The sequence below is a fragment of the Lactuca sativa genome, chromosome 5 (assembly GCF_002870075.4).
Source record: "Lactuca sativa cultivar Salinas chromosome 5, Lsat_Salinas_v11, whole genome shotgun sequence".
Lineage (NCBI taxonomy): Eukaryota > Viridiplantae > Streptophyta > Magnoliopsida > Asterales > Asteraceae > Lactuca > Lactuca sativa.
Window position 1 is genome coordinate 191,172,684 of NC_056627.2, and position 14,584 is coordinate 191,187,267.

Consider the following 14,584-nt stretch of genomic DNA (forward strand, 5'->3'; position numbering starts at 1 on the left):
CATTACTGATTTGGAAGCACCAAGCAAATAGATAAGATCATTAAGGGTCATGTCATAGTGTATTTCATAGTAATCCCAAAGGTAACTCACTATGTGACTTAGAAAATGATTGAACATCCAACTTTCTTAAGACTTTGACACCCAAATCTCTCGACTTGTCAATATGTGACTTCATCTCCAAGATGCGAGCACACATAGACCTTGCTCTCCATTAGGGCTTGAGTGACCTTGTACTTGTGGGTAAGGGAGGATAATTGGAGGAGGTGATGGAAGTGAAGTTCAAAGAGATTTGGGAAGATCATAGATGTTTGAACTAGACATCTTTTGGGAGATATTCAAGATAGTTGATCTAAAGTCCTTAATATAACACCCAATATGAAATATGAAGGCTAGGACCCAACACAATATTTATAACTTGGAAGAGGGATGTCGTAATCCAAGCTATAGAATATTTGAAGGTAGGTGAATGACGATTCACCAATTTCCACCATGAAAAACGAAATAATTTATTAGGTTTTTAATTGGATTTGAAACTCCTAGATCTTTTGAGAATCACTGAACTGTTCAATGACATGTTTCAATCTCGAGTGTGCCCATCAGATTTTGTGACTGGGATGCCAAAGATCACCAAACAAGGTGTGAAGTAACCATGCAAATTACTTGGTACTCTTAAGTGTTTACCCCTCAATTGATGTGTTGGTTAACCACACACGCTCCATAGATACTATGATAAACATTAAGTTTCCCTTTGCCTACCTTGTTAAATACGAGTTAGTGTGCCAGTTAACCACACACGCTCCACTAACTGACTTAAACAAAGTGCAAAGTGTAATTTCATGGGTTAGGACCAAATTCACATTTTCCTAAGTACCTAAGATTGGGTATTACTAAGAGTTTAGTTACTTAGTATTCATCATTAATACTTTTAATGAAGGAAGAATAATAGTCTTTTTCCTACCTGTTCGGCTAACAACCCTCCACCAGTCAAGAAAGTAGTGGGTAAGAGTGGACACCCATTAAACTGCCATTTTATAGGCAGTAACCTTATACCCCCTTATAGAACGGCTTCGTGAATGAGGCCTACTAATGGTAAGACGACTTGCTATTATACATATATATAAATATTATTAACTTATAATATTATAAAGTATAAGGGTTGAATTTTAACTTTTAAAATTCTAAGGGCTTAACTTGGAATTAAAGTATTCATGGGAAAACTTTTCAAATTCCAAAACATGAGGGCAAGTTTTGAAACTATTCAAAACTCTTGGATTTTCATAACTTATGAGTTTAATTAAAGTTTTTAAAACCTTTTAATGAAGAGACTCTTTCACATCCATAACTTGAGGACAAGTTATGGAGCCATAAAAACTCTTTATAAGAAAAGACTCTTCATTTTTGTAACCTAAGGCATTTTTATGAACTTTAAGATTCATAAATGTGACTTTTCATATATCTTGAAGACAAGTTACAAAAACACATTTTATGAACAAATTTTAGATTAATTTGGATTGAAAAACAACTAACACATATTTTTTTCATCAATCTAAAATAACTCATAAAACAAGGTAACACAAAAAAAAAAACTTTTGGTAATCCATAACTTGAGGACAAATTATGGACTCAATTAAAATACATTTAGATCAAGAATTAACTAACAAACACTTTTGTAAATAATTCCTATGGTCTACCAAAACTCATAAGCATAAACAATCCATATCAACAATTTCAAAAATTACATCAACATAAATAAAACTTGAAATTTTGATTTTAACTTTGAAATTGGTTCACTATAATCATTACCACTTTAAAAACAGGTTTTATAAGTCCAAAACAGCTTAAGGTAATGATTCTAAACCAATTCCATCTTTAAAACTCGGAGATATGCTGTTAGGGGGTCCAACTCGTCGAGTACATGAACCAACTCGGCGAGTTGGATGATTTTTGTCTTCGACTCGTCGAGTCCCTTCATGGACTCCGCGAGTCTGTTGTGCAGACAGCATAAGAACTTCGTTTTTTCAGTCAATTTTGCAAGTATAACAAGAAAACAAGCCTAGGCTCTGATACCATTGTTGGGTTTTGAGCATTCTAACACTCCTAAGTGTACTTGCAACCCTAAATACCTTCGATCTATGTTTTTTCTATTATACATGCAAATATGAATATTCCAAGGTATTACCTTATCTAGCATAGAATCTTTTGATACTTGGATAATATAACAAGTTAGAATACATACCTTGTTGATGTAGCTTGTCTTCATGAAGCTTGAGTGCCTAGTGCCCCAAGTGTGACACCTGAAATGGTTCACACAACACCATGAACACTTGGAATAACCTTGAGAATAAGGATACTTTGGTTCTCTCTAGTGAAATCGCCTTGGCCTTTTGTGTACACACACCAGTGCCAATTTCACCAACCAAGGACATCTTTATATAGTGTGGATACTAGGGTTAAACCCATGACCCTTCATTTCATATGATCCATGGGTTAAACACTCCGTGGACTATCCATGAAGGCTTAGCCCAACCTAAATGAACTTGGCCCATCACACATATATATCTAAGAGTCCATATTTAATAAGTTCCTTTTGATCACTTAATTAATTATAAATTAATTCTTGATCAATACTAATTAAATAATATGATTATATATTAATATATTAGCAATTGTAATATATTAATATAAATCCCTAGTATCCTTTTTCCTCATCTTGTCTATCCAATTGTCCCGATGTCATGCAACCCAAATGGACCATCCTGGGTCGGGTCAAGTCTTACCAATTATAGTTATGGACTTAGACATTAATCCAACACCTATCATGTTGAAATATTCTTATTGTTGTGCTCATTCCAGTTAAAGTTGACTATGCATGTGAGTTCTATGAGTTCTCATTTGTTTTCATAAGGCAAAGCACCTTGATCAATGAAAGTTTCATTGATCAGTCAGGGTAAACTGCTTAAAAACTTGGAAGACATGGTAGGCCCTTGTGCTACCAAGTGGCAAGAAATTAAGATTGAATAGGTTCAATCCATATGACTTTGGATTTGTCACTAACCTTGTCTTGTGATTATAGTTTTATAAATTCACATGGATAGGAACACATACACCATAAAATCTAAGTGTAATAAGGTTTCTTTTCGATTCGTGAAAATGATGGTGAGGAAACGCTTTCACTAAGTAGATTTTAAGGAGATAACAATTGTGATATTTGCATTCTCAAATTTGATTATGATTCCTGCGTCCCTTTTCATAATTCGAATTGTGAGGAATCGCAAAAAGTCTAAACATTTGAGACTTATTGCTATAAGTTCTTAAATTTTTTAGACACATATGTGAGCTATCTAAGGAAAGGTGTATGAGTTTGAAAAGCCTAGATAAAGTTTTATCGAAGCATCTCATATCAGCAATCTGAACTTTGGTAACAAAGTCAATAAAGTATTGATTTCTAGAAGTTCAGTTGATTTCTAAGTACATGTCAAAGCTAGTAGGAACATAAGTGCTATGCTAGTAAAGTAATAATTATTATGTTATTAGGAGCATAATCAATTATGGTGAAATCAACTGAACATAAGAACATGATGTCTAACATAAAGACATGTTCTCACAATTTGCAAAGTTACATGGTTTGAAAAAAATTGTTTTGCTATAATTAAAGGAGAGGAAATTGTACTTCATCTCAAATCTAAAAGCTTAGATTGTGAGATTTTAATCAATTTAGTCGAATATATATATATATATATATATATATATATATATATATATATGTGTGTGTGTGTGTGTGTGTGTGAATGTTATGTTGGAATGGTTCAACATAAGGAAATTCTATATATAAAAATGTTAATTGCGTTCTCAAAATTCAATTATGATTATGACATCCCTTTTCATAGTCTGAATTGTGAGAACAGGGAAAACAAAATTTATAGCAAAAGACATCATGAATCATGTTCAATATGATTCGGGTATTGGATCGATTACATGTGCTATTATATTTATTTGGTCTAAATTTTCCAAATGTCTAGGGCATTAAGAGGGGAAAAGGGATAGAACCGGATATGACTAAATTGGTTAAACAACTGTTAAAGGACAATCTAAGGTTCACCGATGATTGGTCGCTTAAGGACAATTGGAAGCATAGTAATGGATGAACTATATCGACATTATTATAAATAGAAAGAATTATATTAATAATGAATTGTCATATGGCGAATATGAAAATGTTTCCATAATGGGAGTTGGATATTAAGAATATGTAGTTAGAAACTTTTATGCAAGAAGGATGTTCAAAGGAGTGTACTTTGAGTTTGAGACTTCTCTTCCATGGAATTGACTTGTAATAGTCCTAAGGAATACTTTGTAATATCGTTGGTCAAGTCTCTGTGACTTTTGGTACCTTGGCATTACAAAGTAAGCATTGCATGATAGTTTACAATCTGACACGTTGTGGCGGTGACAAGAATTTGGAATTCTTTCACTGGTGATAAAGATTTAGAATTGTGAAATGAGTTTCATTGAAGCTGTTGTCAATTGATATATTTCACAAAGTAAGGACCATAGACAAACATAGTGTGTATACTTGGTGCATGGCACAACTATTGTTTAGATAAACATAATGTGCATGCTTGGAGCATGGCATGACTATTGTTTTTAATTCAAGTATTAAGTTGATTATTCGAAACATTATACAATGAATAATGAGTAATCAATATGACTCAAAAGTTTTGGGGGCATATAGGATTAGTATTATTATTGTGTTTCACTTTGCATGTTTTGACTTCCCAAATAACTAGGTTATTCAAACCATCCATAGTCGATCATACTTTGGTAGTAGGTATTGAGGCAAGAGTGTCATGAATAGGTTTGTAGTTTGTCTAGGACATAGCTACAGTGTTCATGAGTGCTCCTGGAATAGGATTCGAGTATTGGATTCAACTCACGCTCATCTGAATCACTTCATGGATTTTATCACGAGTGATTGTGAGACGATAATATCTTATATTCTTGAAACGGTGACATGTGAGTTGTAGTTGCGAGTCGGTTGCACATTGACGTGTGTAAACGCACCAGTAACTTGTTGTTATAAAACATATTGTTGTGTGTAATTTGGTGAGTAAATACAATAAAACATTTGGATCGAAGTTTATCCGTTCCTTTTACCCCATGTGGATAAAAGCGATATTTATGGGCCCCTCGATGATTTAGTGATGACATCCCTAAGTGTTTGGCCAAGCCTAGACTGATTTGATTTGTTCAATTAGTCGGTCGTCATCAATCAGAAATCAGGAAACAACAGATGGATAGAGAGAATGATTATAATCCATGTCTCAGTCCATATGATATCTAGAATGGAGGAATATATGATCCCTTATCTAATGGACACAACATTGACTAAGTTAGATTTTGACAGCAGCTTTTAAGAGCTACGATTACTAGTCAGGTTGTGGAGTCATACTTGCAATAATAGTTATTAGAGTTATCCAAGTGGGAGACTGTTGGACTAGTGTCTAAATCCATAACTATAATTGGTATGTACTTGACCCGAGAGTAGCATGGTCCATTTGAGTTGCATGGCACCGGAACAATCTGAAGGATGGATAACTGAGAAGAGCTTATTTATGATTTATTAATATATTATAAGTTCTAATATAATTATATGAAATCCTATTATTTAATTAGTATTGATCAAGAATTAGTTTGGATTTAATTTTGTGATCAAAAGAGACTAATTAAATATATGGGGATTGATTATGTAAATCATTCATTCTTATAATGTGGGCTTCCGATCCATAGTTGCTTATGTTGGGCTAAACCCATGTGGTGACCCATGGAGGTTTAAACCCATGGAGCATGAGGAATATGGAAAGTCATGCACATTAGGGTTTGCATGGTGTAAACCTAATCAAGCAACACTATATAAGAACCCCTCTAGCTCGTGAAATTGGCACTAGTGGAAACACAAGAGGGCAAGCCAATTTTATGAGAAGTGACATCTTCTCAAGTTCCTCCGTTTTTTGGTGGTGTTGCGTGATTCCATTTGAGGTGCAACACTTGGGGCAGTAAGTTCTTAAAGGTCCAAGGTTTCCAACTACACTAAAAGGTATGTCAATTACCTACTCATAATAGTACTTCCAACACCCGCTAAACAGCGTAGCAACAACACTAAAGTGTGTCCTAAGCTCTCCTAGGACTCCCCACCTCCCCTGCCATCAGTTTCTAAAGAACCCCTATTAATGCCTGCTAACCACTTCATGAATACAATTACATGAAACAAAAATTAAATAATCTTTCGACTAAAGATTCAACCCTACAATGGTTAGACTTAGACGAGAGTTGTGTAATAGGACCTAATCCTTCACTCTAATATTATTTAAATTTCATAGCATGGAACATAACATATTCATTTGATAGTTAACTCACATCAATATAGGACCCATAAAGAACAAAGCAAGCAACATTCAAGCAGTGGAGTCGACTGAAACTAAGACACAATAAAATCAGGCGGGTCCTCATATGAAATTCCCAACACCTAGGCTTAAACATATAGGATACACCTTCATCATTTCCTTATTCTCTCAAGAGTGGCTAATCATTGCTCACGCTGACCTGCTATGAACTGCACCTGCTCATGGAACTTCCACCAACCCTGCAGCCATTCGTGCATGCTAATCATACATAATGTTGGATCCCATAGACAATAGAATACTTGACTCTACCTGAAGCCCTTTATCAGACAAGAATAGAAAATAAGGCTAAATAAAATATCCTCTGGATATAGAAGCTTTGTTATGTAAAACTATGGTGCACACACTAAGAAACTACAGTAATGATGTAAATTTCATTTAACATATAATAAGCCCTATGAGGCTATCAAACATCATATATCAAACAATTTTATCAAACAATCTGAAATCCATACTGGCATGTTGTTCCAAACGCTCAATAAACATGCATATAAAGGCATTTCTCCTAGAATTCTATCATGCAAATCCTGAGCAGATCCTTAACTATAATCTAGAATGCAATTCTCATAAACTCATACCAAAACAATAAGCATAACACATATATTGGTATTTTGGGAAATACTTACTTGAGCTCGATTTATTGCATGCATCACATCCTTTTTTCTTAAAAACCTTTTTAGAAAACCCATTTTCTTTTTAAAAAGAATTTATTAACTCCTCAGCTTGAGTTCAGATACACCCAGGAGCGTGCCCGAATCCCTCAAACCAAGGTTCTAATACCAACTTGTAATGTCCCGAAAATACCGAGAAATTTTTTGATTTTAGAACAAGTCAAAACCCTTCATACATTATCTCAAAAGACGTTTAGAGTAAAAGTATTCTTAAAACATCACGGTGAAATCATAAATAATCATTGCGAAATAAATCTTCAAGGGATGCAGTGCGATCAAGTCGGGATCTTCTTTTTAAAAATTGGAAGTACTTGAAAATGTTTAAACCACAAAGCTGTAAGCATAAAGCATAGTGATTTCCTCCAAAATACCACATACCATACATATAATGGGTCTTGTCAGACAACGATTAGGCCCCGCCCGAAACATATCTGCTAGTAATCATGTGATGGGCCCTTCCTAATGTCACACCCCGCTAAAGCGGAAACACAGGGCGTGGCAGTACAAAGGGTTTCATAACAAAAGTTAAAAGACAACACCAACCATAGTATTAAAAATCGTTACAATTTTACAATGGGTTTGAACAACTTTTAAAAGAAATTACAATGTAAATTGAAATACAACACATGTGAATGCTCCTAAAAGTGAAGTGTCCCTAAGTGCCACTTACTCGATGATTCCTGAAAAAGCATGTAAAACGAGCGTCAACTATAAAATAGTTGGTGAGTACTCACAAGTTTAACAAAATAATATTGGTTCATGAATTGAAATCAAAGTTTTGATAAAAGTTTCCAATAATAAAAGTATATTGTTAAAAGGAGTAAATAAGTTTGTAAAAACAAAGTTCTTTGTCATCATGAGAGATAAAGTATGTTCCCGAATAGGATGCAACATTCATATTCTCATGGAAGATAAAGTTCGTTACTCAAACGAGTAAACAAGTTTCATTGCTAAAAATGAGCAATCAGTTTCGTTGCTACAATGAGCAAACAATTTCATTGCTAAAACATGTATATGAGTTTTCAGTAATAAAATTTCGTTGTGGTAATAAGAAACAAAGTTCATTTCTATAATTAATAAACAAGTTTATTGCTATAATGAGAAACCAGTTGATTGCTATTATTGATAATAAGTTTATTGCTATAACGAGAAACGAGTTTGTATGTGTATGAGCAAACAATGAGTCTCAACCAAACCTATGATTGAAGCCCTATCAAGATCTATGCTTATCGTTCCATAGATGAATATGGTATCATGCACTCCAGCAATAGGGCGAGTGAGGAGTTGTCAATTCCTAATAGCGATATTCATAATGACCATTGGCTCAAAGAGTTAATGGTTAGAGATAAGGGAAGGGCCTTAGTACGATAAGTTCTCATGTTCCGTGTTGCATAGACATACATAGAGAGACATAGCAATACAATAGCAATCATGATTGATACAAATCAATTTAAATAGAACATGCAAATAATAGTTTTTCTGGACATGCTTTTCCACCCCAAAACATAAAAACTGAAAATAGGGGAGTGCGTGAATACTCACAATATGCAAAATATAGCAACCAAGTTTATACGAGTCAATGAAATAAATACAACGGATATAACTAGTTTAGGATATGCTTTTCCACCCCAAAACATAAAAACTGAAAATAGGGGAGTGCGTGAATACTCACAATATGCAAAATATAACAACCAAGTTTATACGAGTAAAATAAATGCAACAAACATAAATAGTTTAGGACATGCTTTTCCACCCCAAAACATTTAAAAATCGAAAATAGGGTATTGGTGAATACTCACAATATGCAAAATATAGCAACCAAGTTTCTACGAGTCAAATAAATACAAAAAACATAAATAGTTTTTCGGACATGCTTTTCCACCCCAAAACATTTAAAAACCGAAAATAGGGGAGTGGTGAATACTCACAATACATTGAGATGATGCAAATGGTGCCTTGACTATGTTCCACATGTACCACTACCGATTCCTACAATATTGGTATTCACTAGTGAGTCTCTAATCGAAATGTAACACTAGTATACTTACTACTACAATAGAATTATGCCAATACTGAGTCACAATTGAATATTGATAAATTATAAATATTTTTCTGTGGAAATTAAGTTTCAAAGAATCAATTGTTATATACTCCCTCCGTCCCAAAATTATTGTCCACAGACAAAAAACACATAGATTAAGAAAAACAATCATTAGTTTTGTCTTTTTGAGTAAAATGACCATCTTGCCCTTTTTTAAAAACAATGGGAAATGTGTATTTGTAATTATTGATGTTTACTTTATTAAATGTTAGGGGTAATACGGTAAAAACGCATATCTACTTTTGGTGGTGGACAATAATTTTGGGACAAACTAAAATAGTAAGGTGGACAATAAAATTGGGACGGAGGGAGTAACAATTTAAGCGGAAATTTTCCATTATTGAAATGTTAATATTTAACATTTTAGAGGTGTTCCAAAGATTAAATATTCAAAACTAAATCAATTTAGTTCTAAAATTTCCCAAACTTTTCATTTTAGTTTTAATTGATGTCAAAGACCTCAAGATAAATTTTCTTGAATTTTTGATTTGTCTAACTATTTTTCACCACCTTAATTTCTTGAATAACCATAAAATTATGAAAAATACTAAACAGTTAATAAAATTTACCAAACTTCATATTTTGGTTCTAAATGTATTAAAAGACTACTAGATAATTTTTCATGGATTATGGATATGCATAACCATTTTTCATATATTTAATTCTATAAATATATAAAAATTCATGAAAAATAGAAATCAGTTAAGAAAATGCCCCAAACTTTTTATAGTAATGTCATTACGCATAATTAACCTGTGAAAAATATAAAAATGGGTTTCTAAACTTTTTAACAATTTTGTATGACTTTTATTTATTTAATCTAATAAAAATTGAAATAAATAGAAAACAGTTTCCAAAATTACCCAAAAGTTTTTTATTACTGTTATTAAACATTATTGAGCTGGTAAAAATATAAAAATCGATTTCTAAACTGTTTAACCCAATTTTATGATTTTTTAGCATTTATTCTAATAAAAATTGAAATAAATAGCAAAAAGTTTCCAAAATTATCCAAACTTTTTATTTAACTGTTATTATATATAACTCGTCTGGGAAAAATATAAAAGATATTTTTTAGTGGGTATTTCTATTTTTCTTTGTTTTATCCCCTTAAATAATCATTAGTTGAAGAATAAATAATAAACAGTTAAAATAAATTACCAAAATTTTTTGTAACGTCATTTACAGTGTAAGTAATCTGGTAAAAATACCAAAAGTGGTTTTCATATTGTATAATCCGGTTTTGGGTATTTATGTGTATTTATGTGTATTTAAGTGTATTTAACCTTAGAAAATAGGAGAAAAATAGTATACAGTAGAGAAAAATCATAAACATTTCTATATAACCTCCTACTGTACAACATGATTTTCTGGTAAAATTTCATGAATTTTGGATAATCAGAACTATTTTTCCTATTTTTAGGCCATTATAATTACCAAAACTTGGGAAAAATAGGAAGGCATGATCAAAAATTCTGAAATTATTTTTCTGAGTCTCCCACCACAGGTAAGAGTTGTTTAAATTGTTAGATACAATTTTCACACTTCCTAAAGTGGTTTTGTTATTTATTATACCCAAACAAAAAGAAAATGGAAAATCATACTAAACAGAAACATAAATCGATGAAATTTAATGAGAGGTCATTATTCACCTTAGTGGTCATCCACGAATTTATTCCGGATTTATAGATCTCTGGAAGTATTTTATATGATTTATTTACATGTTTTATTGCATTAATTATAATAATTCGAGAAAAGTTAATTATCTTCTGGAAATTTACAGAGAATCTTATTATGTTGATGAGAATCTGGGAAAAATCGGATTTGGTCAGAAAATGATTTTTAGATATTTATTTGGAAATAAATCTTTCATTAACATATTTGAAAGCTTTTTAACAACAACTTTGATCATCAAGCATCTAAGCTTGAAGATCATCACATGCCTGTTGTTTTGAAGACCGTTCATGAGTTTGAAATGTTCAAAAATCATTTTTGATAGAAAATTTTGGATGCATGTGGTGATTTTTACCTAAAACTTGTATAAAAGGGCATTATGTTGATTTTGACTTAGGTTTTGGTCCTTGGATTTCACCATTAACAACATGCATGTTGTTTTTGGGTGAAATCCTACCACCATCATCATCAAAACCGTGAGTTTGTGTGTGTATGTTTATGTGTTCATGATCTTTCATTAGAATGGTGTAGAAGAACAAAGAAATGCAAGAAAATCCATGAAAACTTGAAGGAAAATGAAAGGAAATCGTGTTCTACCTTAATGAACACCATTAGATGATGAAGATTTTGAGTATCTTGAGTGTTCTTGGACATCTTGGCTGTAAAATTTCGTGGTTCATAGTGGAAGGAAGAGAGAAAATGTGTGTGAGAGTGTGAGAGAGAAATGAGCGAAAATGAGGGAAGATGGAGTGTGAGAGAGAAGAAGAATCATTTTGTGTTGGGAAGAGGAGAGGCATCTTGGGAGGAGGGAGTCCGACTTTGGAGTGGAGAGAGGGTCTCCCTCTCTTAAATTTTATAAAATTATAACTTTATTTTATAAAAATATCAAGTTTTTATAAAATATGCACCTTATTTTAATTTTCATTCACAAAACCTTGATTTTTTTGCATAGAAATAAGGTTAAATACTAATGACTTAAATTTTATTTTTCTTAATTGCATTCTCATAATTTTTATTATTATAAGATCATATTATAAGTTTCATAATTATTTTTATAGAAATTTTTAAGGATAAAGTTTATAAATATGAGTTTTTATGGCTTTTAGGGTTTTGGAGTTTAATAAACTTTGAATATCAAAATAAATAGAATATTTGAGACTTTAAATTATCTTATGGTATTATAACTCTTTTATAGTTATAAATAATGTTTGTAATTTATTTTTATCGGTTTATTGGCATTCTATGTAGTGATTTCGAGATTCAAGCGAAATTGAGGAATCAAGTATACTAGTCCTAGTCTACAACTTTGACTTAAGTTTCTATGAGACTCCGACCTAATTTCTACTACTAGGTCAAGTGCATAATGTGTGTATATGATTCACGAAAAGGTGTTCGAGTCAAAGAGTGGCCCGAATAAGGATAGTCACTACAGTTAAGTAGTAGTAAAATTCACATATCAATGTGAAATTTAAGTACACTATCCATTGATTCTAATTGTTTCCAAGTTTCTAGCAGGTTATAACTTAGCTTCTAGTTACTAAGTCTAGTACGTGTAGTGCCTATATGTGCAACTAAGTCTAGTCAAATCTAGAACCGACTTGAATTTTGACGGTTGTCACACCTAACACACTCATATGGCCCTACCTGGCATCGGGCCCCACCCGACATTAGGCTCCGACCGGTATACATAAAAAACATACAATACATGAAAGAGTCAAAAAGACAAGAAACATACTATATCATAATCCAATGAGCTGACAATGGTGTCTTCAACCTACAAGCATTGTGAGAAGACTCACCTGAACTACTCATCGAAAGCTCAACCACCACCTCAAAAACAGAATAGCCAATCCAAGCTTGCTAAAGCCAAACTGAATCAATCCTTAGCCAAATGCTCAATTCTACTCAAGTTTGACCAAAAGTCAAACTAGTCAAAAAGTCAACGGTCAAAGTGAAGTAGTAAATATGCAGACCATTGCCACGTTATAGCCTTCCTTGGCCACATCGTGGCCATGCCAGGTCAAAACAATTGAGGTTTTAAACTCTGCCATGTCGTGGTCACCTTCGCCATGCTATGGGAAACTGTTTGAAGTGTCATTTCTTCACTAAGCACTTAACAGTTATAAATCTAAATCCATAACTTCAGATCTACTACTTCTCAATGACTTAATGGATAAAGTTTTCAACTTTATCTGTTAGGAGTTAATCCAAAGGTAGAATCGTGATCCCTAAGTTCAATAAGAACTTAATATGACCAAAAGTCAAACATGGAGTCAAGAATACTCAAACTTAGACCTTTTTCTCACTAATATCAGAAGTTCATGACCATGAGAGAACCATATCATGCTCTATAGTTCCTCAAACTCCAAGAGCTTCCAAGAATGGGACCAAAATATTCAAAAATGGGCTCAAAGATCAAACAAGAAACACAATGGTTATGATATGAACTTTATACATCCAATAACTCATAAATGTGGAGAAGATGATGGATCCAAGCTTGTTCCTTACTTCCTTACACCAAGATAAACTTCTTTGTTCTTCAAGATTCACTAAAAGAGGACATTAACCTCAAGATCAATCCACCAAGCTCATTTCCATGGAAGAGAAGCTAGGATTTCAAAATAAAGGGATGGAGGCTGAAGAAGATGACCTAAAATGGGGTGGTTAAGATATTTAAATATGGGAGCAACCCTAACATATGTGGGCTTAGGCCTGAACAGCTACTACGCCGTGACTACCTTACGCCACGTCGTCATGGCTCCATAAAACGTGCGTTCCTTTCCGACATGGCCAAGTTGTGGGCATCTTTGCACCATACTGTGGCACATAGTTTTCTCCATCTTTAGTCCTTGACGAGAAAAAGGCTTAACCAACCTGGAACGCGGGTGTTACATCGGACAATCCTAAAAACCCTAGATTTTAGTTTAAAATAATGATATTTTAATCCAATGCATATCTAGTTTCCTTATCTAACTTGGAGGCTTCCATAAACCCTAAAGAGGACTCTTAGAACCGTCCACCCTAGGAATGTTTTGGAATCTCTCCTTTGCTCAACTCTTGAACAATTAGAGTAAAGTCCCTATACCGCAAATCAATTCTAATTAACCTAAAACTAATTCCAAATTAATTCTGATTAATTCTTAATTAATTATTACTATTTCTAATTAATATATTAGTCATATAATGCATTAATAAATCATTTATCTCTTTTTTATTATCACTCCAAACTATTTCCTGGTTATGAGAGCAACCCATAAAGGAATTTACTTTTATTCATCAAGATTATACTAATTTAGTTAAGACCTAAGACACTTAATCCAACATTAAGAATCAGACACAAGGAGTGGGGCTTTGACTTAATGGATTAAGTAAAAATAATCCTTATGATGCAGCCTAGGCGTGGTGCGTCATTTAAGGGTGTGACAAGTTTTGTGAAAAGCCTGAACATGTCTCATTTTGGAGCTTTTCCCGACTAATTTGTCCTGTAGTGGGCACGGGGCGTGTTGTAGAGGGTGCGACACGCCTGTTAACCTGAGAGTTGATGTTTTTGACCAATTTGACTTTTGGTTAAACGTTGGTGGATCTGAGTATTTGTCGAAGTATTGGTCTCGGTTTGTCATTAAGTAGCATGTATTAGCTATCTTTGTACTAGGGGTTGCTGGTGAGCTTCTACTATTTAG

General features: G+C 33.1%; 1 long non-coding RNA gene across 1 annotated transcript; it reads right to left on the reverse strand.

The window, feature by feature from the left end:
* Window positions 1-7,654: 7,654 nt before the first annotated feature.
* On the reverse strand, window positions 7,655-11,687 carry LOC128126251 (uncharacterized). Its single transcript, XR_008224040.1, has 3 exons — window positions 11,502-11,687; window positions 9,058-9,118; window positions 7,655-7,809 (listed from the first exon to the last, which is right to left on the reverse strand). It is a non-coding gene; the product is annotated as an uncharacterized LOC128126251 (long non-coding RNA).
* Window positions 11,688-14,584: the final 2,897 nt, after the last annotated feature.